General features: G+C 30.5%; 1 protein-coding gene across 1 annotated transcript in view; it reads left to right on the top strand.

Annotated features, from left to right (window-relative positions):
• The first annotated feature begins 2,602 nt into the window (after window positions 1-2,602).
• The window catches only part of LOC143193310 (TWiK family of potassium channels protein 7), a 677,261-nt gene continuing 654,255 nt past the window's right edge, over window positions 2,603-25,608 (top strand). The window contains exon 1 of the mRNA XM_076399459.1: window positions 2,603-2,743. The gene's annotated coding sequence lies outside the window, so the exon portion shown is untranslated. The remainder of the gene's footprint in view (window positions 2,744-25,608) is intronic.

The following is a 25,608-nucleotide window of genomic DNA, read 5'->3' as shown; positions in this document are numbered from 1 at the left end:
TAAAATAAATATGTGTTCATATATCACTTATATGAGTAAAAATATGTTCAAAGAGATGGCGATATTTTAGACCAATTTGACAAATGAAAATGAGATTTGATGTGCTTTACTCGTGGAAATTAATAATTGGTATATAGTGACATATCTTGGTAATGAATTGACAACAAACTAGGAAATCAAAATTGTCGCCATCATTAGATCGTATGTATAAAACAAACGTAACAAAATCAAACAAAATTGGGCAAGCCAGTACGTAAATCTAGATGATTACTTATATGCCTTGATAAGTTTAAGGCTTCTACCAGGATTGCTATATTTATATCTTTTAATGTAATATTTAGTAATTGAATTGTTATAATAAAGCAAATATTTCAAATAATATTGAAGATAGAATAGCAAAAAACTTACAAATTCAATGAAAAAGTGAAACATTACACAACGACTGACAAATGATTGTTGATTTATCTACCACAATATAACCTTCGGATATTTACGAGAGAAAAACTTTTTCAATGTCTGATGTGTTCTTTAAATGATGGTAACCTTCTCTATTTATAAGTTATATCTCATGTTAAATTATTAGGATCCTACTGTTTAATAAGATTTCCTCACATTAGTTTATATTATTAGAATATAATTCGAAAACAATGTGTTCAAGACTCATTGGACGAAAACCCAGTTCAAACTGTTAGAGTACTTTCAGACAGCTTAGCAGTTAATAATTCAACTGCTTTCAGGTGTCGATAAGTCACGAAACACTTCCAAAAAGACATCTAATGCACGAATTTTCTGAAAGTGTCGTTTCGCGTCGTTTCAACATAGCGATTTCGTTTAATTTCAAGTCATGTGTTAGCTAACCCATGCAGGAGAAATAAAAGTGAGCGATAAAGAATAATGAACTCAAAGCTCTTGAAAAAGTTGTGATTGATACGCTATTGCAGCTCGAATGGTATTTTCCGTGCATGCATCGTACTCTCTAGGCATAGTGGCTCCTGATTTTTACTTGTTCAAAACGATGCCACGTAGCTTGGTGACTGGCGATTTCGAAATGCTGAAGGAATATGAAAATGAGTCGATGATTGGATCGCTGCCAAACCAACATCGTTTTTTCAACATGATACCTTTATGTTACTACAAAGACGGTAAAAATGATAGAAAATGATAATTTTTTAAGGAAGTAATATAAAATAGAAAGATATTTTGTATCTTTTGATATAATATACATTGTAAAAATAATATGTTTTAAATTAATGAAGAAGCATCTTTAAGATTTTTCAATCTGGATGCGAATTTATAATGCTATTAAATCTGCACATCGAAATATTTTCAAAACATTGTTGCTTTATTTAAAGAGACTCAAGGGTACGCCCTGTGATTTTTTAAAGAAAACAAATTAAAATATGTGTTGTGCCAGATTGTTATTAGTCAATTCTTATAGCTCTAGTCCTTGAATTGCTTGATTGAAGTCCTCCTTAAGAAATAATATTGGTTCTTAATAAGAGCTCTAAATCGTTTATTAGTTTTAGACTTGGTGTAAGTTGCTTTAAACCGAAATTGTGTAATGCCGATTACCAAAAATATTTAGAATACCTGCCTAGCGAAATTTGATAGAATGTTACTATTTTTAATTTCGCCATTACGCAGCTACTTCCTCGTCACTCTTTCTGTACGTGGTTTTTACACCACTCCCAAATTGATAGTTCTTTCATACTTTTGCTGAAATTTGGTAGTACAAATCCTATATTATTACCGCTTTAAATAGGGGCTTTAGGCATGAGGTATGAATGAAGATATATAGGCTAATAAAATATTTGTTATCATACTAAAAATGGTGACACAAAAAGGAATCACAAAACAAGTTTAATCGTAATTATTTCTTTTAATATGTGAGCTAGAAACTGTCAAAAACGCAGAATACCCGTTAATATCAACTATCTTATTGGCGATTATTAGAAATCTCCGTATGTAATGCAAAGTATGTTTCTGTATATGTTTATTTAAAACATTTGATTTTTGTACTGTCATATTATTAATATGAGAACGGTAAACAACAGTTGTTTGTTCAGTTGATACAAAGAAGATATAAGTCTCAATATTATGTCTTCCAAATCCATCATGAGTTGGATTCAATATGTATTATCTATATAATACTTAGCTTAGTATTTTACTGAATCTTATAGAAAGCTTAAAATAATAATAGCTTCAACTTACTGACTGATCTTATTTGAAATCCTCTCTTAAAAATTATTATTTGGTAAGGCAATGTCTGTGTCTGTTGAAGATTATTTAACAGTATGTATTGATAGTAATTTAAAATAGTTTTATATGGTGGTTAAAAACTATTGATATTTATTAAATCCATATTCGTACTACTATTAATTATATGCTATTACTTATTTATTTCAAATATTTGGAAAATAATGTAATGTGATTACATGGTAAATTCGTAAGCCTACAGTCATAGTAGGCCTTGGACCTACCCCTACCAGACGCGAAATTTTCCTCGCACAATCTCTCCTTCAGTACAGCGGCAAACTTTGTGGAGTGATCTTGCAATTTTCCCGCCACCGTTGTTACTCGAATACGTCGACGGATCGTACGAGATCTACCAAATCCAGGTGGTGTAATTAGTATTTAAAGAAATGTTAGTGCAATTGGTACGTTGGTGATAATATGTGAATAGATATTGACTGAATGGACCTTTGTGCAGTTAATTGGCGTTGTTCCAGGATATTTAATAAATGTGAGTAAAATAATTTATTATTTCATAGTATTTTCCGAGGAGTTTAATTAAACATTTTTAATTAAGGTTACATGCAGTATAGGAATAATGTGCACAAAAAGATCATAAAATAACTCGATATAATAAAATGGTAGTAAACAAGTCAAATTTATTTATGTATTATTAAATATGTAAAATGTCAGAGCAGTGTTTTGTTATATTAATTAAAGTTAGCTCATCATGAATATGTTGTTTAAAAGGATTTTAAAATACTAATAATGAAGAAAAATGATAAAATATTGATTTTATCTACCTTTATGAACTAACCTATAATATTAGGTCATTGAGTAATAAAAATTGGCATTGATAGTAAAAGAAGATAGAACAAAATATAAGCATTTGATAAATTTATGTAATATTTTATAATATTTTTGACCTACGTATTTTTGCAGCTTTTTAACGATTATAATATCTATAAAAATAATATAAAGTATGCATACAGTTTCAAAGGTTATATATAATAATATTTTATTATAATATATTTTCGTTTTAGATTAAAATCAAAAATAATTTCAATTTAGGGTTATTAATATATTTAGATGCTATTGAAGAAACATATTATTGTAATAGGCGAATTTAAATCAGGAAAATGTTGGGAAATTACTGCACAAAAAATCTCTCATTCATATTAAAACTTAAAATTCACTTTTTTAGTGTAATAGTAAACAAAAAACATAATATTTTACCTTCTAATATTGAAATTAAATTTAAATTGTTTATTTTAATAGGATAAAATACAGGAAACCGGTTTTGAGATTATTTTTTAACAAAATAAATTGCAGAAGAAAAGAAAGTAAACAGTGTATACATTGAAGTCCAGTAAAATTTTTATCGGTAAATGTTTATTCAGTTTTTGCTAGAATTGAAATAGTTAAAATTTGTGTATTTACTTGAACATTTAAAATTGATATCGGTTTTATCATTCATAAAGCATTTAGTTATTATTTAGAACTCACCATTACTAAATATTGCCATAGATTTAATTGATTTGGAAATTATGTATGAATCAAATTTACCATTTTGCCACAAATTTCTGTTATATTCGGATTATGGTCTCATTTCAAAGTATAATTTATGATGTCGTTTATTGATACGTATAATAACATAACCAATATTGAATTTCAGTGATTGATATGTTATATTTATTAGTTTACCGTTTCTTTAACATTTTTTCTTCTCTCTAATATTTCTAATAATTTCTCTAATATTATTTTTCTCAAAAAATTATATAAAATTACTAAACTTGTTTTCTATGAACTTAAAAATATCATTGAATTGAACGAGATACATCATGTCATAAGTATGATCATAAATTTTCACGTACTGTTGGGTTTTTTTATTCGGATAGTCTTTGTCCTCCTTGCAATATAAAACAAGTGTCAAAATGTAGCACTGAGAATGTAATGCTTATATATGCATGTTGAGCTGAAAAAAAGAAAAATAAAAGATAATGAAATTCGAATGTTTTTTACGCAAACATAATAAATCTCAGGCCTAACGTATCTTCCCAGTTTTTGGCGAAATACCGCTGAGTGTACAAAAAATGCGATGAAATCTAGGCCGGTTGTTCATATATATTTTTATGATCCCTTTTGATGGTGATTTTTTACGGGATTTGCAGATCGTACTTGCAACATTTCTTTTATGATGTCGTTATGTATATTGAAATGCTAGAAAAATAGCAGATAGAAAAATAGCTATTAAATATTATAAAAGATTCTCAATCTTATCATTTCATTAAAACTAAAATGTAAAATTAATATATATAAGTTTGATCTTAAACTTTCAAGTCAAGAAAAGTTCTAGCTGAAAAATTAGAAGAGTAACAGAACGTCGTGTTTAAAATTAAATTTTAGAGTTCCTTTCTTAGAGGAAAAGTTCTTATAAAGTAAAAATTAAGCATTTAACAAAAATGTTGAACATAGCCATTTTGAACATTTTTTGCTCTAGGCTAATGCATTATTTTGTATATAACTTTCTATAAAATTGATACAGGCTTATAAAATATTATCAAGTAACTCAACATAAATATATAGTGATAAATCGTTTAAATCAGCCGCGGAATCAATTAATTTTTAAAATCTGATTCAACATTGTTGTCTCAATAAAAAGTACAAATTGGTGAATTTTACTATAATTTTTATCAAATGGATATGGTATGAAAATTGTTCTACTTTTATAATTTTATTTTATTTTAGAACGGTAGTAATAGTTTTTAATAAAAATTTATTCATATAATAAGATAAAATCCATGATTATTTAAATTTTATTTTGTGAAAAAAAATTGGTAATATTTTAAAATAATGAAAAATTATTAATTAATTTCATAATAAATAATATATCAGTTAATTTCATATTTAAATGTTCAACTTGTTTGTTATTATTAGAGTGAAGAGTTACTAACATGTTCTTATTTTCATTTAGATATGGTTATTATTTAAGTTTAATTTTGTCAAAAATAATCTCGTGTCGGGTCTTTGAATGTATTCGGATTAGCCATAACTATTTGTAGAAGTGATAGACAATAATGGAAAATATTTTGGTTAAGAGATAGAGTATTAAATTTTCTCAATCAATGCCTTATTGAAGTGATCAAATTGATCGGGTATTAACGTAAGATACTCAGGTGTTTCTCCAAGTATAATCTTACAATATCGTAATATATAGTTTTGGTATTGGTCATAGAATTAAAAAAAAATAATCATTTTAATTTAAAAATCATATTTAGTTATTAAATTAATATCTGTATTCATATAACTGAGCTAATAAACATATCTGCTCTTAATGTAACAATGTTTACATGAGGTTCACCACGAGGCAATGCATGACGTTATTGGTCTGTAATATTTCATCTCACCCGTAGTGTTTCAATGGCGGCAGTTACAGAATAATAATAACTGATTTCTTTTAGGCCAAATTGAACTTTATGGATGTTCACAATATGTACTTTCAACGTAACATTCTGCATTAACAATTAGATGATGGTGATTTCTTATATGGGCAACTAAACTTCGCCATTAAGATAGTGTGATAAGAGTAAGCCTTTCAAATTTTCTGTAGTTGAAGATCAATGCCAATATATCGCAATTTAATGCCCTAAACTCAAAAAAATCTAATTCCATTATCAATTTGGATCCGTGCTGCAGAACGAATGAAATTACACATCAAAAAGACTATTTTCAACTTTTTTAAAATTATAAGTAACACATATAAGACTAATATTTAACGAAAATTGGATTAAAAATCATTAGATATATTACATCATGATGCCAGCTCCATATTTCTACAATAGATTCTTCGCGGAAGTTTTTGTAATAACTATTAATATGAATTTTTCTTGTTTCATTATTTTATCAAGGGTTAGGTTAATTATATATTGGTAAACAGATAAATAGATACATATATATCTTATGTGCATTAATCTATATGTTTGTTCTAAATCTAATAAAGTTCTTATAATTATTTAGCATGGTGCAAATATACCTGAAATGTACTTTTTATAGTGCCTAGAGTGTACGTGTTTGTTTCATTAGTAATCTGCTATGTGAGTTGCAGAAATTATATTATATTGATATAATATTGATAATATATAATAAGCTACTAATTAACGTAAACGACTAAATACGCTGCTAGCGTTTCCACGTTTCTTAGAAATATAACTAACATTTGCAATTATACAAATTCTCCAAGTTATCTTCCAAGTTTTCGGAAAAACCACTACAGTAATGGGACTCATCAAAAGGAGGAACGTAGGAAACTTGCACAGAAGTTAAGAGAATTAATATTTTTCGTCTGAATTTCATTTCAAATAACTGAACGAACTAACAATAATAAGTCGAAAAATTAGTTAATATTTGTAAATGCAATTTTATGTATTTAACATATTATAAATATATCACTATGATTAAGATAACCTGAAAACAAACATAAACAGCCAACAATTCTAAATGAAGCTTAGAATTGTGTTATAATAGATTCTTTGACAATATTCACAAATCGATGATTTATCCATTACTGCCCACTATAATGTAATCAAAATATGAACAGTAAAATACCAAATACGCTATATATGATTCTTAACCTTACAACATAGATTTTCTACCAACGCCAGGGTCATATCCAAAATGGCTGCTGTAGTACTTATAAATAACAACTTTGCAATATCAGGCTGAAACTACCGAAGTTTATCGAATACGGTTGGGATTCTCCAGAAGTAGCTACTACTTGTATATTATAGTACTGTATACAATAGCTTGTGGTGTAGGTATATTTTATTATATTGACATTGCACCCTTTTTTCACCCGTCCTTTGAAGTACATTGAAGTTTAGTGAAGTATGGTTCTGGTGCGATTTTTTATGTAGTGGTGTCCTGATGCCTAATATATATATATATATGACTATATTTTCTGCGATCAACATGGCATATTTTTAGGTCTTTTTATAGCTAAAAGTAAATTACATAAAACATAAATATTTCATTTATATTTATGAACAGGAAATTTGAAATAGTTCTGCCTCCATTTTTGAGAATACTTTCCAGATTAGTAGTTTTCTAAAAAAACTATTCACTTTTTCATCCATATCATATATTTGATTTAATTTCTAATAGATCCAATATCAAGACGATCTGAATCGTCATCCGCTTCTCATGTAGGCGACTGTTCTTAAGCAAATCTACAATTATACTGTTTATCAGTTTTTGAGAAATTTTAGTCACAGGGCCCATATTGTTGTTCAGTTTTTTCTAAGGCATATTACTGGTAATAGTAGTCGAAATAACTGATTAGAGCCGCAATCTGTTCCTGACTGACTATTTGTTAGCTTTTCCATTGATTAAATAGAGCAATCCTAAATGATAAGCAGCGTTTTGTCAAATTGAAATTTGACACAAAACAAACAAAACAACACACAAGTTGCACAAAACAACGTTTTTCGTTTTATAAGCTCCAATTGTTATCACTAATGTTTTAAATAATTTATGAGACATTTGACGGTAGTCAAAACGTGAATTTTATAAGCCTAAATCTATAAGCCCTGTAATAAGATTCGGTTACATGTTTGGCTTGCCATACAAAATTCTATCTCTTTAAACTAGAATAAATTGAGAAGGAAAAATACAGTCTGGTTATTAAAACGAATTTACAAACTGTAATAGGTAATATAATCGATGTCCTGATGACGCGAATTTACTGTTAATTTGGAATGATTAAATATTTTATTTGGTAATGTTTAGCGTCCAAGTTTATTTTAATTGCCTCATTTATTTCATTAGATATGAAACGTTTTTTTTGTATTTTGTTAATGCATTTGACCTGAAATATTTTTGTGTGCCACCATTAAAATTTTTTTTGTCATCATTAAATTTTCTCATCTAAGATATTTATATTAATTAATCTAGCAATTTAAGTCAACGTACAAAAAACTTTTTAAATTTCGTCTTTTCTTATCGCCCTTAAGACCTATTTTCAGCATTTATACTTCGGGGAGACGTAATAAGTGGCTAACCGAGAGTATTTTCAATAAATTCGGTTTCTTGATGTTCGAAAACATTAAGCGTGGTTTTACGACGTCCATGAATAATACATAGCGTGCGGGAGAAGATGAAGGCTATTCTCCCTTTTAACTCTGCCATAGTATTTATTTAAATGTATTTTTGTAATGGATACCGAGTAATCGTTTTCATATACTTTCAAATCGATGATGACAAATAATGCGGTAGCCTTATTGAATTATACCGTCCACGAAATGTGATGTTTAAGATTTTCTTCCACCATGAATTTAAGCATCTAAACTTCATATATACTTGTAAGGGTAAATAATTATATCTCTTTTCAGATTTGACCATCTGCTTGCCCTTTTTCATATAAAATTGTCTATGATGACTTTGTTTAAAAAAAACAGCCACACTATAAATTATAACTTCTTAAATATGTACTTGCATAATATAATTATAGCTATTAATCATATTATAAAGAGAACTTCGAACAGCAGCTTGAAAATATTCGCACTAGTATTTCAGTTAATTTTATAGTTTTTCTTTGTTGTCGGATTTCCATTTCTTAGAATGGGCTGTGAACTATAATATAGTAAAAATATAATAAAATATGGTAATAGTAAAATATAAATATAAATTATATAACTAAATAAAAAGCCTATTTTATTTGTATTTTGCTTTCCTATTTTTAAGGTATCTTTTTATCAACCAGATTTTATTTGGCCTGGCCTTACTGCTTAACGCGAGCTTCGAATTGCACTCCTCAGCTTCAAGCTTACCGTCTGACGTGGTTAACTTAGAGACCATCCCAGTAGACATCCGGTTGTCCTCGGTTGACTGATAAGAATAGAATGTTTATTATAAGATTAGGATGCTTAAAGGTTATTGAAAAGGTAATTACTTCACGATTAAACAACGCAGTATCTTCTATATATTAATCGGCTTAGCGAGAATTTTGCCTCCCTTTTTTAGGAAAACGATGAAACCTGACGATGGAAAATTTAGCACTGTTAAAGCTTATATTGAGGAAAAAAATTTAGGCCTAAAATGTTGGTGTAATATGCGCTTCTGGTAAAAAAAATCCAATAAAATGAAATATGCCCAAATCAAGCAACCAGGAATAGTCTTCAGATCAGTGACAAAATATGGAAACAAATATTTCTTAGGCTCTGGCCGACGCGCTGCCAGCTTCTATTCATTTTTTATATACATTTTAAAGTCTCTTTTTTACCGATGAGGGTTTATCTGGATAGGACCTACTGTTTAATTTGAGATCCGAACTACGGACCTTATTAAGCTTACAGACAGGGCAGTGACTAAGAGACTATCACAGAAGACATCCGGTCTTACCCAGCTTGGTTATTGGCGTGACGGTTATTTCTTATGGGATTTTCTACTGTTGCCTATAAAAACATTTACAATTACAATCACAAACATAAGGTTCATTAATGCCGCGGCAGGATTCGAATCCACGACAATCGCAACAGTAGGACTGTCCTGTCGCCTTAACCACTGCGCGAACCAAGCCGGTAGCTCCAACTCTTGTATGGGTTATTCGTCATTTCTATTGTATGCAAAATCATGAAATCTCGGAAAATATTGGACATAAAACGTATTTATTTTTAATTCAATGTCATTGGTCAGTCTTTGCCTGTTTTGTTTTCTTGTGACAAAAGCACATCTATTATTGATTGTCTAGTGTTGGCAATCAAAGTTAAAAAAATCTTTACCATCAAGCTTAGGCCGGTCTAGTCTATTAAACTTGGGCCAGAAAAGGCTATCACAACTGGAGTAGTTGTTCCAAGAAAGCGTGATTCAGAGTTATCGCTCTAGACTTTCGGCAAGACCAGTCTATATCTAGACTCTATATGAATGAAAATATAATTTCTCAATAGGACATTATTAATTATTTAGGAATTATTAATTAAGGCACTATAATTATTACGAATGGAGCTCATGAAAAGCGTAATCACAATTTAAGTAAAAGATAATGTATGAGGGAAAATCATAATATGTAGACACTAATTTTGTTTATTAGTATACACATTCAAATTATAATTTTAAAAATGACCATTATATGTGACAAACTATTACTATTAAACAAAGACAAATAATTGCAAAAACTACTTTTGAAGCTGTATAGTTGCGCCAAACACAACATTTTGCCAACAAAAAGTAAAAAATGAAACGCTTCAAATGGAAAATGTTACAGAAATGTCGATGTTTTGATTGAAAACAAATGTAGAATTTAGAAAAATTGTTTCTACATTTTCATTAAAGGGCTCAATTTGTTAATTAGCAAGCTCAGTAACTATTCATAGAAGAAAAAGTTAATTTGGGTAGGCCTCGTTCATGTTAATTGCTTTATTTAGGTTGCATGTTGTGTATTTAGGTCCTTAAATTGTCTTTGAATATGCAATACATACGCTTTTGTTTTTGAAATATCGTTTTAATAACAAATAATTCTCATGGTTTCTAATGTGTTGTAAAATATTCTATCTATATAATAAGTATATCTAAAAGGTAACTCCTCATAGTGATAAAAAAATCTGATTTACCTGAATAATCTGATTACTTTCACATAATTCCACATGCATACAACCACATGTTATTCCCAGCAATTTAAAACACTTGAGTCACTTGCGTAAACTACAGCAATGCAAGTTTTAATAGAACTCTGCATTTTTAATTGTCTTCTTGATTCATTTTTAAATTGTTTTCGATCTCTATACCCCAAATCAAAAAGTCAAGTATTAACGTAATCAATTTTTAAGTAATCTACTCTAACTGTTAAATCCGATGGCTTTGCTACTTATCTACATAGAATTACAGGCTTCCATTAGGTAAAACCTCGAAGTTTTATTGCATGCCAGACAAAATAAGATTCTGTGATGTACTGTGATTAGCAATAGACAGAGCGAATCTACTAGGACAATGCTATTTGCAAAAGGTTATCTATTGAAGAATTTAAACTAATGTAAAGTGGCCACATTTGTGCAGAATAAATATATCACTGCAATCTAAAGAACTGGAAATCTCTAGAATAAATAATCGCTATAGAGGTAAATAAAATTTGTGAAACATTTAGGAATAGTAAGTCATATTCTATTGGAAAATTTTATTTCAAAAATCTGAAAAAAATCAGAGTAAAAAACACCATAAAATCCATGCCCCATATTTACATAAAGCATCCTGTTAAAACATTTTTATAGAAAGTCGATTAACCATATTTACATAAAGGCTTGATATTATCTAATATTGTTTACAAAAAATCCAGAAATTATATTTGTATATATCATTCATCTATCTCAAATGAAAATCTTTTCAGATATTTTTTTTGATCATATTTACCGATGCTCTCTTATAAGTATGGTCCTCCACTATTCTTGCATCTTGTAAAATCAAATCTAATTTTTTCTCTTATTCTAATATCAGTTTATTCAGCTTTCCCTGAAAAATTCTAAGAACACTTTACCTATATAAGAAAAATTAAATTGTTACTAAAATATATCATGATTAAATTTTTGATGGACAAACCCGAATTAATGAGTTGAATACTGAACTCACTATCGAGCTTTTAGTTGATGTATTGTACTAGCCTAAAACGAATGGATAACAAATTTATATGACCTTACTTCTAGTACAGTTATGTATTATTTCTTTCATACTCTACAAAATTATTACCACTAAAAAATAATGTATGCTGTTTGGTATATGAACTTTTACAAATTTAACTTGGAAACCATTCCGCATTTGCCTTTGATCCCACATATTTTAAAGCCAATGTATGTTACAACACTAAGAATAAGACAACAAATTAATTCTCATTGTTATGGAGTTATTAATGCATCACAAAATCTAAATATATCAGGTTTTTGTAGTTTTTATTCGATCGACGATAAGAAGACCAATTGTGTGCATGCGCCAAATCCAAAAATTTCCTTTTCATATATTTCAGTTGATTTTAATGCGGCTCATGTTATTCATTATTGTTCGCATAAATTCGTTGTCGACCATTGTTGGCTCGTCATGAGGAAATACATTTTCCGGAGTATCAATTGCAGATGGAGTTGCTAAACTCTGTCTTGGAATACGATTATAAAGTGGTACGAAGAACTCCCTCCATCGCTCGAGTCACTCACCGTGTAACATTACGAAGATTTCGTCTGCCTTTTGATTGTTGTGGTTGGTAGATTTGTTCGCGCCGATGAATCTCTTAAGTGTTTGGTAGAAAGTTCGCTACTCACGTTTTTATGCAGCAATTTCTAAATCAGCGACCATACCATTCCAGTAGGCTTCTCTTTCTAGTAATAATTTTTGCCTAAAATATCTATTTAGTTTTCGGTATTTCTCGATATCGATTAGTTTTGCTTGTCTTAAATTAGATCTTTTATCATCTGTAGACATTCGTTGAATATCCAGGGTTGTGTTTTATAACGAGATGGCGGACATATTTTAGTGAAACTGTCCACAATTATTTCGGATATTTGATTTTTTATTTTATCAATATCCACCAATTAGGTGTGGTGTACTTGTAATTTATTTGTAGCTTTGATTTGAAATTCCTAATATTTTAGATCCTACAAGTAGCTCCAGTCGCAATTATTTGTATGCGTCTTTTTACACTTTTCCTGTCAGGTAAATGTACAATCAAGTCCTCGCATAGCCTTTGAATTTTTGAGCATCGAACGATACCGGGACTTAAAAAAAGCATAATCCAAAACCGCTGAACCAATACCTTTTGGATTACGCCAAGTAATTTGATGCTTCGGAAGGTGTGGGAATAGAGTTTAATTCAACATTAAGTTATTTAGTGTCCGAAATAAAAAAAAACCGTAAACCGTAGTAATTTCTCCATAAATAAACCTTCGCAAAACCTCCTTCCAGCGAGCTCTATATGTCTGTTAAAATCTCCTTCCAGAATAGTTAAATCAGCTGCAGTAATATAATTTAAAACTTCTTATTGGCTGTAGAAGAATCAAGCTTCGAATGATTAAAGTGTTAAATAATTTATGCCTTTATTTGTTTATAAGCTCTAGAAATAATTGTTATAGAAAGCTATTACAACTTTTCTTTCATTATTTTGAGGAGGTATATTTTTTACCTGTATATAAAAATTAACTTTTTTTTCAAGATAATTATTATTTTAATTATAGAGTGGAAAAATATTCCGTTATTTAGATTACAACTTTTTTTGTCACAACACTATCAATAAGTAAAATTATAAAAATATTTAATTGTAATAAAATTTTTAAATATACTATATAATATAAAAACGCATTTTATTTATAGTATTAATTTTATAATTGGTGTTAATTTTTAATGACCATTTATTTATAAGATTCTAACATAGTGCTAATCAAACTGTATTAGGTCTGCTACTACTTAGTTTGTGATACAATTTAATATTTACACAATTATTAATATATTAAATAATTTCACGGTATAGATAACAATTTGTCTTAACAAGATTTTAGATAAATTTGAGAAAATTATTATTTCAAACATGCAATTATACATTTCAAGCAAATTTCATGTTTAAAATGTTAATAAATATATTTTGTTAAAATATTCTGGTGCAACAATTATTCACATATTTAATGTTTGATGTAATAGAATATTTAAAAATAATTTCATGAAATATTACTAAAATACGAGGATCTATCACTAGAGTACATTTAAAGTATATGTTATATACAGGCTTATATAAAAATATTTAAATACGTCAACAGGCAATACGGTTTTTGTGTAGATTTTTTATAAGTATTACATAAAATTAATGGACATTTACTTTAAAACTTTATGTAGATGACACCCAGCACTATTATTATTTATTATAATATTATAATGGCATGTTATAAATGAAATTATACTACTAAACTGAAGTTTTTGTCATGTCAACCCAAAATATAGCAATAGTGATCCATTTTATCTCGGCAAACTTTGTTCCATGATTAAAATACCAGAACAAGTTATCCATTTTAATGATGCTTTAAAATAAAATATGGTCATTAAACTATCATGTTTTACTAGGCTGGCGATAAAAGCTGTCGATCATTGGTCTGGTCCCTTTTCGCCTTCGGGTTAACTCCATGTAAATCGAAGTGGAGTTAAGATCGAGTAATGAACAGAGTCTGGTTTAATTTCCGGATAGGTAATTCGATGACCAAATTCATTACGATAGAGGACCGGAAAGTGAACTTGATAACGGTCGAGGGCAAGCTCAGGTTAGAAACAGAAAACGATAGATCTCATACCTTCTTTAATCGATAATGAAAGAACTGATGTATCGCTTTTAACAGATTTGTATTGGCGGATCTCATTTATTATGGAATTTTACTTGTCATATATTTCATATTATTTTTTCCTCTTCTGAGCGTTCGATTTCCTAATAAATATCCCAAGGATAGTCTTCGGAATAAAACGTTGATACACTCATCACCGACATTGTTCTTTGTTGTGTGTTTAGTTTACAAAGGCAATAAATATAAAATTTGTTTTATAAAGCGAGATCATTATTTTTGCCATAAACGTATGCCTCTATATATATTTATGTTTTATGTAACTAAGGGATATATTTAAATGTATATGTAACTTTATAAATGTGTTCCTGCATAATTTCCATTTTCGGTCCCACTCTATGGGCTGTAACGGAACAGTAACTAGCAAAAATAAGACAAACGTCGTTTTTCAACTTTATTCCAGTTTTCGTCTCTGTCCCGCCAACACGAATAAAGCGCCTATGAAAAATATGAGTCCACTTTTCTCCATGTCAATACTACGGCCCAGAGACACACTTCTCCATTTAACGTTCATTCTTTCGGCCAATTGGTGCGTTGTTTTTCCACAGTAACGATGGAATTCTTCGAGATCGAAGGCCTTTTGTGCCACGGACTGGTTTTTTTTATGATTACCACTTAGCGTTATTGACTCATTTGTCTAGCGAGAAATGGAGAGTGAACGGAAGCGAGAAAGAGAAAGCATTAAAGGACCACGTAACAATCTTCAGTCACGTACGTAATGAAATATTTTTTGGCTATTTGTATAACGGGTTTGAACTGAAAGAATAAAAAGAACCGCCTACTGTCTACTGCCTTTTTTGATAAAACAGAGAGTTATTGATTTAAATAGCGAAAGAAACAGAGAACTAAAAAGTTTTTATGGTAAAGCATATTTCTTCATAAATAGCATTTAGTTAAAGCCTTTACTGATAATAATTTTGAAACAATAATATTTAAAATTATTATCAAAATTTTGAAATAATACTCAAACTTCGTTTTATCTTTTATGTTATGCTTATATTTCTATATACAAACGAAATATCAAAAATTAAACAGCCGATTGATTTGAAATTTAACATAATTAAACCTTCTTAGGCATCCAATAAGATCCATATAACACCCAATATGAATGAATTTTGAGTAAATTCTAGTCGAAACGGAGTTTTTAACATATTTATAAAAATTCAACCGGTGTGTATCTGCTTGGTGATATTATTAAGGTAATCTCTGCAATAATGGCCGTTGCTATGGTAAAATTTTGCCTGCAAATACTGCCGTTGTCAGTTTTATACCCAAAGTGTTTATGGGTTAACGCTGGCTTTATTATAACATAGTTAGGCATTAAATCTAATTCAATAATTTTTATTTTCTAGAGTTTAGTACTCAATTCAATGTAATTGTGACAAAATATATAGAGAAATGCAAGCTGCAGCTTTGTACTAAAATTTTCATAGTTAGTAAATAGGAAAAAATTGCCAAAATATAAAAAAAAATTATTTTGAAGTCTCCTTTTTACCAACGAGGCTTTATCTGGATTGGACCTACTGTTTAACGTGGGCTCCGAACCACGGTCTTCGGAATTCAACCTACCGACTGGCGAGCGATCAACTTAGAAATCATCCCAGAAGACATCCGGTTTTACCCAGTCTGGTTACTGGCGTGGCTGGGACCATTTCGGATTTTAAACTCTTGCTTAGGAAAATCACAAATATTAAGCAATCACAAACAAAATTTTAAGACCATGCCCCTACAGGATTCGAACCCGTGACTATCCCAACATTAGGTGGACCGTCCTGTCGCCTTTACCACCCTGCCAACCAAGCCGGCAATAACAATATTTGAAACGGTTACTTACACAGTTTATAATAGTTGGCTATATGATGCAGTGGTATATATATTAAATATCACTGCATAATATTATCTAGCATTTTAATTGTCCTTTCTGAACCTATATATTTCTGCTTTCATATATATTTCTTGAAAGTATATACTGGTGCGCTCTCCATATAAAAGGTAAATTGAAAAGTCCCCGGCCTACCATAGTAAAACACATTTTTTTGGCAAAATTTTTTTTTTGTTCAACTTAATTCCCTTCAAGGGTGATACACTCATTATAGCGACCCTCCAACTTTTCGATACCATGTTTATTGTACCATTTGTCCTTTGCTTCAAAATAGGCCTCGTCTCGGCGATCACCTCTTCATTCGACGAAAATTTCTTCCCAGCGAGCATTTTTTTGAGATCTGAGAAGAGGAAATAGTCCATGGGGGGCCAGATCTGGAGAACACGGTGGATGAGGAAGCAATTCGAAGTCCATTTCATGGATTTTTCACATAGTGCATTATCATGGTGAAGCAGAACTTTCTTTTTCTTCAAATGCGGTCGTTTTTCGGCGATTTCATACTTCAAGCGGCCCAATGACGCCATATAATAGTCGATGTTGATTGTCCTTCCTTTTTTAAGGTAGTCAATGAAAATTATTCCATACACATCCCAAAATACAGACGCCATAAGCTTGCCAGCAGGCTGTTGCGTTTTCCCATGCTTTGGAGCGGGTTCACCGTGTACAGTCCACTAGGATGACTGTCCACTGAACTTCGGAGTGAAATAATCGAGCCATGTTTCATCTATTGTCACAAATTGACGCAAAAATTCGGATTTATTACGCTTGATCATCTGCAAACACTGCTCCGAATCATCAACTCGTTGTTGTGTTTGGTCAAAAGTGAGTTCGCTCGGCACCCACTTTGCACATAACTTTCTCATATCCAAATATTCGTGAATGATATGTTGAACACGTTCAGTTAATATCTTTAGAATGTCTGCTATTTCATTCAATTTCCGTTTACGGTCATTCAAAATCATTTTGTGGGTTTTTATAATATTTTCGTCGGTAACAAACTCTTTTGGGCGTCCACTGCGTTCAACTTCTTGGATTCTCATTTCGCCATTAAACTTAGCATATCAATCCTTGATGGTTGATTTTCCTGGAGCAGTGTCCTATAACTCGGCACCAAGCCAATTTTTTGCTTCAACTGTATTTTTGCCCTTCAAAACGCAATATTTTATCAACACGCGAAATTCCTTTTATCCAATTTTTTCACAATAACAAAAGTTGCTTCACTTAAAATGCTCTAATTCACAAACTAATGATCCGATAGCTGTCAAATTTATACAGGCACTATTTATATATCTTTTGTGGGTTAGGGCTAACTAAAAAACATGTGGATTTAATTCTAGTAGGGCCTTCTATGTGTCAGGCCGTGGACTTTCCAATTGACCTGTTATTTAGATTTAGCAATGCAGACTTTTCATTTTTATCTTTTGAAGTTTTATTGGCTCCTTTAATTCAACAAAACAAGCAACACTTATTATAATTTTTCTTGTAACAATGTTTTGTTCAACATGGTCTACATTATAGTATCAAATTTTTCTGCTCATTTTGCTGAACAAATAACAATGTACATATTGTTTCAAATTAGAAATCACAATTTACTATCTTAAAGAAACAATTCGACTAATCTCTTGATGCCATAATCTACTACAAGCTTCTTGTCTGCCCGAAGATGAAGATGCAGATTAATATGTTAGCATATAATCTACTTAGAAATACATCTTAAAATTTTCATTTCAAGTTTAAAATTTTACAATTCGCTTAATCTTTTTAACATGTTATATTTGTACTTACCTCTAATTTTATTTGAAGGATTTGATTTGCTAAGAACTTCTAGTGATTTTAATATGGAGCTTGGGACAGATTCAGCGAGATAACTGGATATCCATATCTATAGCAGATTAAATTGGAAATATCACGTTAGAGAAATAGCAAGGTAGATCAGACCCAAAGGTGAAATAATTTTAGTGGTTAGTTGGAATCTACACCCGATTTGACCTAAAATTAAAGAGATTGATTTATTGCCACAAAACACGAAACCGAATTATAATCCGACAATGCCAAAACAAAAATTTTCGATTAATTACCAATGTTTATCGGTACGTAATCAACGGAAAACCACATGATGACCTCGAAGTCACGTGAATTTACGGAGTTATATAAGATATCAGCTGAAAATATGAAATAAAGTTACTAAATCACAGTACCACAATAATACAGCCATACAGCTACTGGACAACATGGAGGAAATCGGATTTACGCAATCAAAATTACAAAACTTGTATATTGTGAAAAGGGTTTAGGTTAGTTATATCTTAAATGTAACTTGAGTAATCTAAATAATTTTAATTTGGGAAACATATTCATATATGTATTTATCCCTCACTCCCCCTGCTTGTATATTGATAAAACTATAACTAAAGAATGATAATATATTAAGATTGCATAAACATATCCAATGTAAGATTCTGTAATATACATTTTGTTTATTCGCTTTTTAATGATAATCTTTGTTAACGAAACGATAATAATAATTATATAGCATCATTACAACTAATAGAAGATTAGCTTAATCTATGGGTCTATTACATATTCACGTAATAATATATACTAATATGTCTATTCAAAATAACAGTGAACTTGCATGATCAAAATGTTTAATATATTATCTGTCGCAATTTGTAAATTTATTTTTAGAATTAGACAATATTTTTCTTTTAATTTTATTCCAGTTTAAAAGACACAGAATGTTGCCTGGTAAGTTCCAGCCTGCAAAAGTCGCTCGATTGTCAAACGTCTGCAAAACTCTTCAAAATATTAACTAATATCATAAATATCACTAAAGGTTATAAACTGGCAAACGTTATTTTAAAGCTTTACTTGTTTTGATACGTTTTAAATTGCTGCTTATTGTTACTCTGATTAAATGTGCCGCAGCCAGACAGAACAGATTGCGTCTCTAATCAGTTACTTCGAACAGGAATGAGATAATGGTTGCCTCCTCCTGCCAGTAAAATATGTCAGGTTTTTTATTAAAAATATCTTAGCATGTTGCAGCTGCACTGAATATTAGTATGGACAGGGTCCTTAAATTCACCCAAAAGGGATCGTCCTTATACGAAGGGGCTGACGAATCAAGATCAGCTTGATGTTACCTCTGTCAGAGATCACATATATAAAGTGTATAAAAACAGTCAGTAGTTTTTTCAATACAAGCATAATTTAATAAAGTTATTTTAAGGGAAACTGTAAGTCTGAACAGTATCCATAGAAAGCTTAGAGATGTACAGCTCTTTGAAGGATGTAGAACATCCTACCGTACACTGTTGGGTAATAAAGGATTTAAATGGTGAACAGATAACCTACTGAAAAGGTTTAATAGAACATCTCAATATTGCTTTTAAGTTAAAATAGTTTTTAAAAGCAAATAAAATCTCAGGAGAAATGCAATGATATGCAATAATTTAAAAACCAACCCTATTTCGAAGAAAACAAAAACTAAGTGTTAAAGGTAAATAAGATCTCTAATGAAAGCAAAATATATTACATGAACTAGGGAAAAATAATTCAATGTAAATAAAATAAGGCACAACCCTAACCTACAAACTATTATAAGACTATAATTTATTGTAGTTTTAAATTCTTTGATAATATATACATTAGATATACTATAATGTTAAAATAAACTATTCGTAATAACAGTGTTTTTGTTTAATTAATTTATTTAGATTAGAATTTTGTTGTACGTCAAAACCAAAACGAATTAGAAGTCACAGTTAATGCGGCAACATTGCGACGTTTTGACGTCACCAATTCAGATGCCGCGAGTTCACTGTTTTATTGAACGGACCATAATTGTTGTACTATTTTTGACACATGCGTTAAAATTTGTTCTCATTGTTACACGTATTTATAGAACTGCTTTAATTCGTTTTAAATTATAAATGAAATACGAACTATGAGCTGCTTTTAAAAGGTATTTTGTTATTCATGCTATTCAGCACTACATTAACTGTTTTCTCTTTCGGAAAGCTTAAAGGTGAAATAATTAATCAGTTAAGCGTTGTAAATTACCGGACTGTAAAAACTAAATAGATTGAAAGCTCTATCGACCAAAGTCAGGAACTATTAACCCAATGGCTTCTATTGTTCCACTGTAATGGTTATTGTCTACGAACAATAAAGACGAACAATAATCATTAAGTAACAATTTTTGAGAGTTAATTTTATTTAGCAGACCAGAACTCGAGTTAAGTACCAATTAGCCTAATTTCTGACAATATAATAGAATAAGAGGTAAGAAAAAATGTATTATTGTCGTATTTAGAGCTATAACTCATGAAAACTCTTATAGTTTGAATAATTGCTAATATATATAACTAAATAATTTAAACGGTTACAATTAAAGAGTATAATTATCCAGAGAAAATAGTAATTATTGATTAAATAGTAACATTTAAATAGTAATCAATAGTAGTAAAATTGGAGTTTCATTCTATTTTTCATTTTCATAGTTTCCAGCAGAATTGAATAATATCTGTTATCAAGAGACCACTGATAAGAAGGATAATAAAAAGCAAAACATAAAGAGAGAACTTTAATATTAATATGGTTAGCCATGTTTACAAATATTCTCAAAATTAACATAAATTATTACTATATGCCTTACAATACTTTTATGTAGTTATCATGTAGTAACCAACATTCAAGTAACATATATATTTATTTATTTATATTTATATATACGTTTAATTAAAAAAGTAAAATTAATACTTCTGGTAAGCAGCAAGATATATAAAATTCTGATCTATGTAATTATCTCAGAAATGCCAATGAAAGACCAATAAAGAGGTAAGACAAGTTAATGAGAAAGACTATTTTACAATGACAGCAAGCAGTAAGAGGACCTTATAGCAATGGCTGTCTCTTGGTTTATTTTTGTAATCGCGTTCTAACCACATGTGTAAGTATGGGTTATGCAAGATTAGCTTTAGGTCTGTTCACTTATATCAAAGCTAGTTTGTATCTACATATTTCAAAAAAGAACAATTTGATTCTTTGCCACTTTATGGTAAAACTATGGTTTCGTTACTGCAGAAATGTTAAGATATCTGGGCGAAAAAAGTGAACGAAGTGATTTTCGCACACCTCGTATAAAACTTGCTTCAGACCGTTGTGAACATTTTGCCGATAATCGAATAAATATTAGTTCGATCGGGCAAAGTTTTGCAATATACATTTTGGCAACATTTCCTTGATGCATCTGAATATCACTAAATGCTTGCCTAGTTATTAAAGATGCGTGAAGTCAGTGTCGTGATGTAGCACAACTAGAAGGCCTTTTTATTCATCAATTCTGATCGTTTTTGGTTCTCCTTCCAAGGCACTGTTTGTTACATTATTATCAACATATTATTATCATACGTCAATTTTCATCATCTCTTTCTCTCAAAATGGCTCTATATAATTTCATATAAGCATCAGATGAGTATGATTTTCCGTTGCTGAAAAAAATATAATAACTACTTATTTTATGTTGTTTCTGACTACAATATTTTTTAAACAAGGTAGTTACAACGCGTTATATTTTAATAGACAAGTAAGATAGGTCCAATTAACAAAGTCTTTGTGGGTGTGGTGAAACTGATTAGAAATTTTATCGAAGTAGACTAGAAACTATTAACACAATCGTTCCTTTCATGTTCTATGCTTATAGCTGTTTCTGACAAGGATAGATTATTTTTTGTTGAGTCTAATTTACCCAGAATAAGATACGTTAGATTCCTTTAATTTCTAAAGCTTTGTTTTCTATACAAGTCAGCTTCAGTTTATTTTACAAACTTCACATTGCTTATTGAATGAATATTATAAATACAGAGTAATATTTTACAAGAAATATTTTGTTATGTCATTTACACCAGTGGTTCGTAATTAAATTTTAAAAGATATGTATTGATTTTAATAAGAAAATATATTTAATCTATATTATAATCGTTGAATAAGTTTAATGTAGTTTTATATATATAATTTTAAACGCTTAATAGACTATTTGGTCATTAAATCACGTTAGTTTCTCTTAAGTATTACTTTTAATTATTATATATAATTATTAATTTAATATATTTGCACAGAATAATTTTACTTTCATAAGTTGTAGTATTATGATAATTACATAACTGTTGCTGATAAAAAATAGAAAAACATTTATGCAATCATGAACAATTGGCATAAGGTTATATGTTGAAGAGCAAGCAATTCTTTCTTTTAAGGTTTGTTGGTAATTTGATATAACTACTTATTACCCGTGGACTAATTTAAAAATGTACGTAGAGCATCTTGTTTGTATTTACATAGTTTACCTTTGGATATGAAGCATTATTGAGACCTATAGTCTGCTTTGATATATTAAATCTATTTTGCATGTTGTCTATCGCCTTTTCTGTATGTACCTGGGTGAAGAGTGATATTATGTCAAAGCTTACTAGCAGATGTCTTGGTCTCACAGTGATATTTTCTCTGATATTATGAGTCTCACAAGTCAAATGGGCTTGCGTTTTTAACAAAAGATTCTGCTTCATCGTTGTGGTAGATATATAGCTAGGAATCTGGCTAAATGCTGCAGTGGCGATCCGACGAAGCTTTTAGCCTTTGTAGTTTCGGACTATACCTATCTCTATACCTATTCCTTCCTACCTACTTGAATAAAACCATTATATTCAATTGTTTTTGTAATGTAGAGTTTTGAATGACGTTTTTGACTGGCGAGACTAACAGCGATCTTCACTTAATTATAGTCAATATTTTTAAAACTATAAACCATTCAGTTTATTGCGTTCGAATATTATAGGTTGTGCTATTTTATAAATGCTATTCACTCTTAAAATGTTTTTTTTTTCTAAAAAGTCTTCTATTCTTGCAAATTCTATTTTTTATATTATTGTATATAAGAATTATCATATATCTTTATGGTTAATCGTTTTAGATACTTCGAAAATTAACTAAATAGGCGTTCAATGGAACCTTAATATTCAATGGTTTAGAGCAATAACAACAATATTTCATGAATATTTTCCTTGTGTATGTTTTGATGACAGAGTGACAAAATATAACTTATAGTGTTTAATTTTCATATAGTTTTTATTTTATATTATTGCATTTGTTGCAATAAAAATATTTAGATTCTTGCTAATATTTTCTATTATATAACAATTAATTTGGATATTTTAACAAACTAATTAGAGAATAATGTACAGGTAATATTTACATAAGCCCTTCCATCTAATATTAGTTTCTAAACAACATTACGGGTCTCTCTGAATGGCACAGTAGAAATGAACTTCCATGCTGGAAATTGTAGCATGCGCTAACGGAGTAAGGAACGTAAAAATTACATAGCAATAACTTTTACTGTTTGCTTGGAATTGGTCTAGTTGCTTGTCCTGTTGCTTGCTATTCTTACTAATTATGCACTTTATTGAATGTTATCGCAGATTCTGCAGTCTGTATACTTTTCTATGAAAATTTTCAGTAATAGTTCATACTGAATTATGCTCTAGAGAAATTTTTAATAGGCAATAAAAATTTATAATGAAATTGTTGTAATATATCAATATATATAACAAGTAAGTAACAACAAGCAAGAACCTCTCGAGTACTCTCAACTTTCTTAACTTAAAATATATTGTTTTATTATAAGGGTAATCAATTAAGTTAAGACATACTCAATGTTTAAGAAAAGCGGCCCAACATTTTAATATTACAATTATTATAATTTTAATGTAACTATATATCATTTTTATTGAAACAACTTATTTGTGCATATCTGCTAAGTAGCCAGTCAACAATATAGGAGATCAGGGGTGGATATGTTGAGCAGGAGAAATATTTTAACGTTGTCTTCGAGGGAAAATGGACTATTTTTAAATATCAACTTAATTTATTTCATATTTTATTATTAATTATCAGACTTTTAATGTCCAAGCAGTCCTTAGTAATAAAATTATAATACTGCTACACTTGAGAACTCCATTTTTAACGCTTACAGTTGGCGAAGCTTTAGTGTGTCCGAAAATGTTTTTATATTTTCAGCTGATCCGAGTATTAGTTCTTCGTCCAAAATGTCTGCGCCATCAATGGCTAACACTCTGATTTTCGGACACCTCTGAAGTGCCTGTGCAAAATATCGATTTAACATGCAACTATTCTATCTGTGGTCCTCTTACAAATCCATTTTTATGGACAGGGCCAGTTATAAAGACGCCCTTCAAACAATTAAGACCACTGTGGCGACTACGGACAAACGCGAGATGGTCAGGAACATAACAAGCACAAGAGAGGGTGACCTCCTCCATTGCTACGGACAGAGACCCCGAAGGCGTGAAGGAGTTGAAGAGGGTACTCCAGGGCGGGAATAAAGAGATGGAGGTTAGAACAGTTGGCCGGAGTGGAGAGAGAAGAGCGATCCTTCATTTGGGAGGATTCGATGAATTGAATACCATGGAGGAAGTTAGTGACGCCCTGGACGGCCTTCTGGGCGCAAACGACAGGCGGACTGTTGGCACGCTGAGGCCTGCTCGGGCAAACACACAAGCGGTAACGGTGGTCACCGAGGAGACGGAGGCCCAGAAGCTCCTGGAGAAAAGGTTCATCAGTGTGGGGCTGGTGAGATGCCGGGTACAAGATGGTGGGGATACGACCACACCCAGAGGGAGTGTAAGGGGACGGACAGGGAAGCCCTGTGCTTGAGATGTGGCAAGGAGGGTTATAGGACTACAGCGTGTAAGGATAGCGCTTTCTGTTCAGTTTGTAATAAGGCACGGGGCTGGCAGTGGCAAATGCTCGGAGTTTAGAGCGGCTCTGAGCAGGGCTAGGATGGACAGATGGACGATGGAGGAGAGATAAGCACATAAACACAAACAGAATGCTGGTTCACCAAGTAAACATAGACCGTAGGATAGCGTCGTACAACCTGCTGCTGGACTCTGCTTCGGTAGAGGCAGGGGACGTTGTCCTGAGTCAGGAACCTTGCAAAAGTGCTGTGAAGAAAAATTACTGTGATATTAACTGTGATACATTTAGTCTGTGATAAGTTTTACAAAATGATGTGGTTTTGTTTGCGTTGAATTCGTTAACTTATGTATGTTTTCGTGTTACATA

The sequence above is a fragment of the Rhynchophorus ferrugineus genome, unplaced genomic scaffold (genome assembly GCF_030347505.1).
Source record: "Rhynchophorus ferrugineus isolate W39M unplaced genomic scaffold, kcgeb_rfMv2 rfM3, whole genome shotgun sequence".
In the NCBI taxonomy this organism is placed as follows: Eukaryota; Metazoa; Arthropoda; class Insecta; order Coleoptera; family Curculionidae; genus Rhynchophorus; species Rhynchophorus ferrugineus.
The sequence above is the reverse complement of the archived record's forward strand: the minus strand, read 5'-3'. Positions and strand labels throughout refer to the sequence as shown.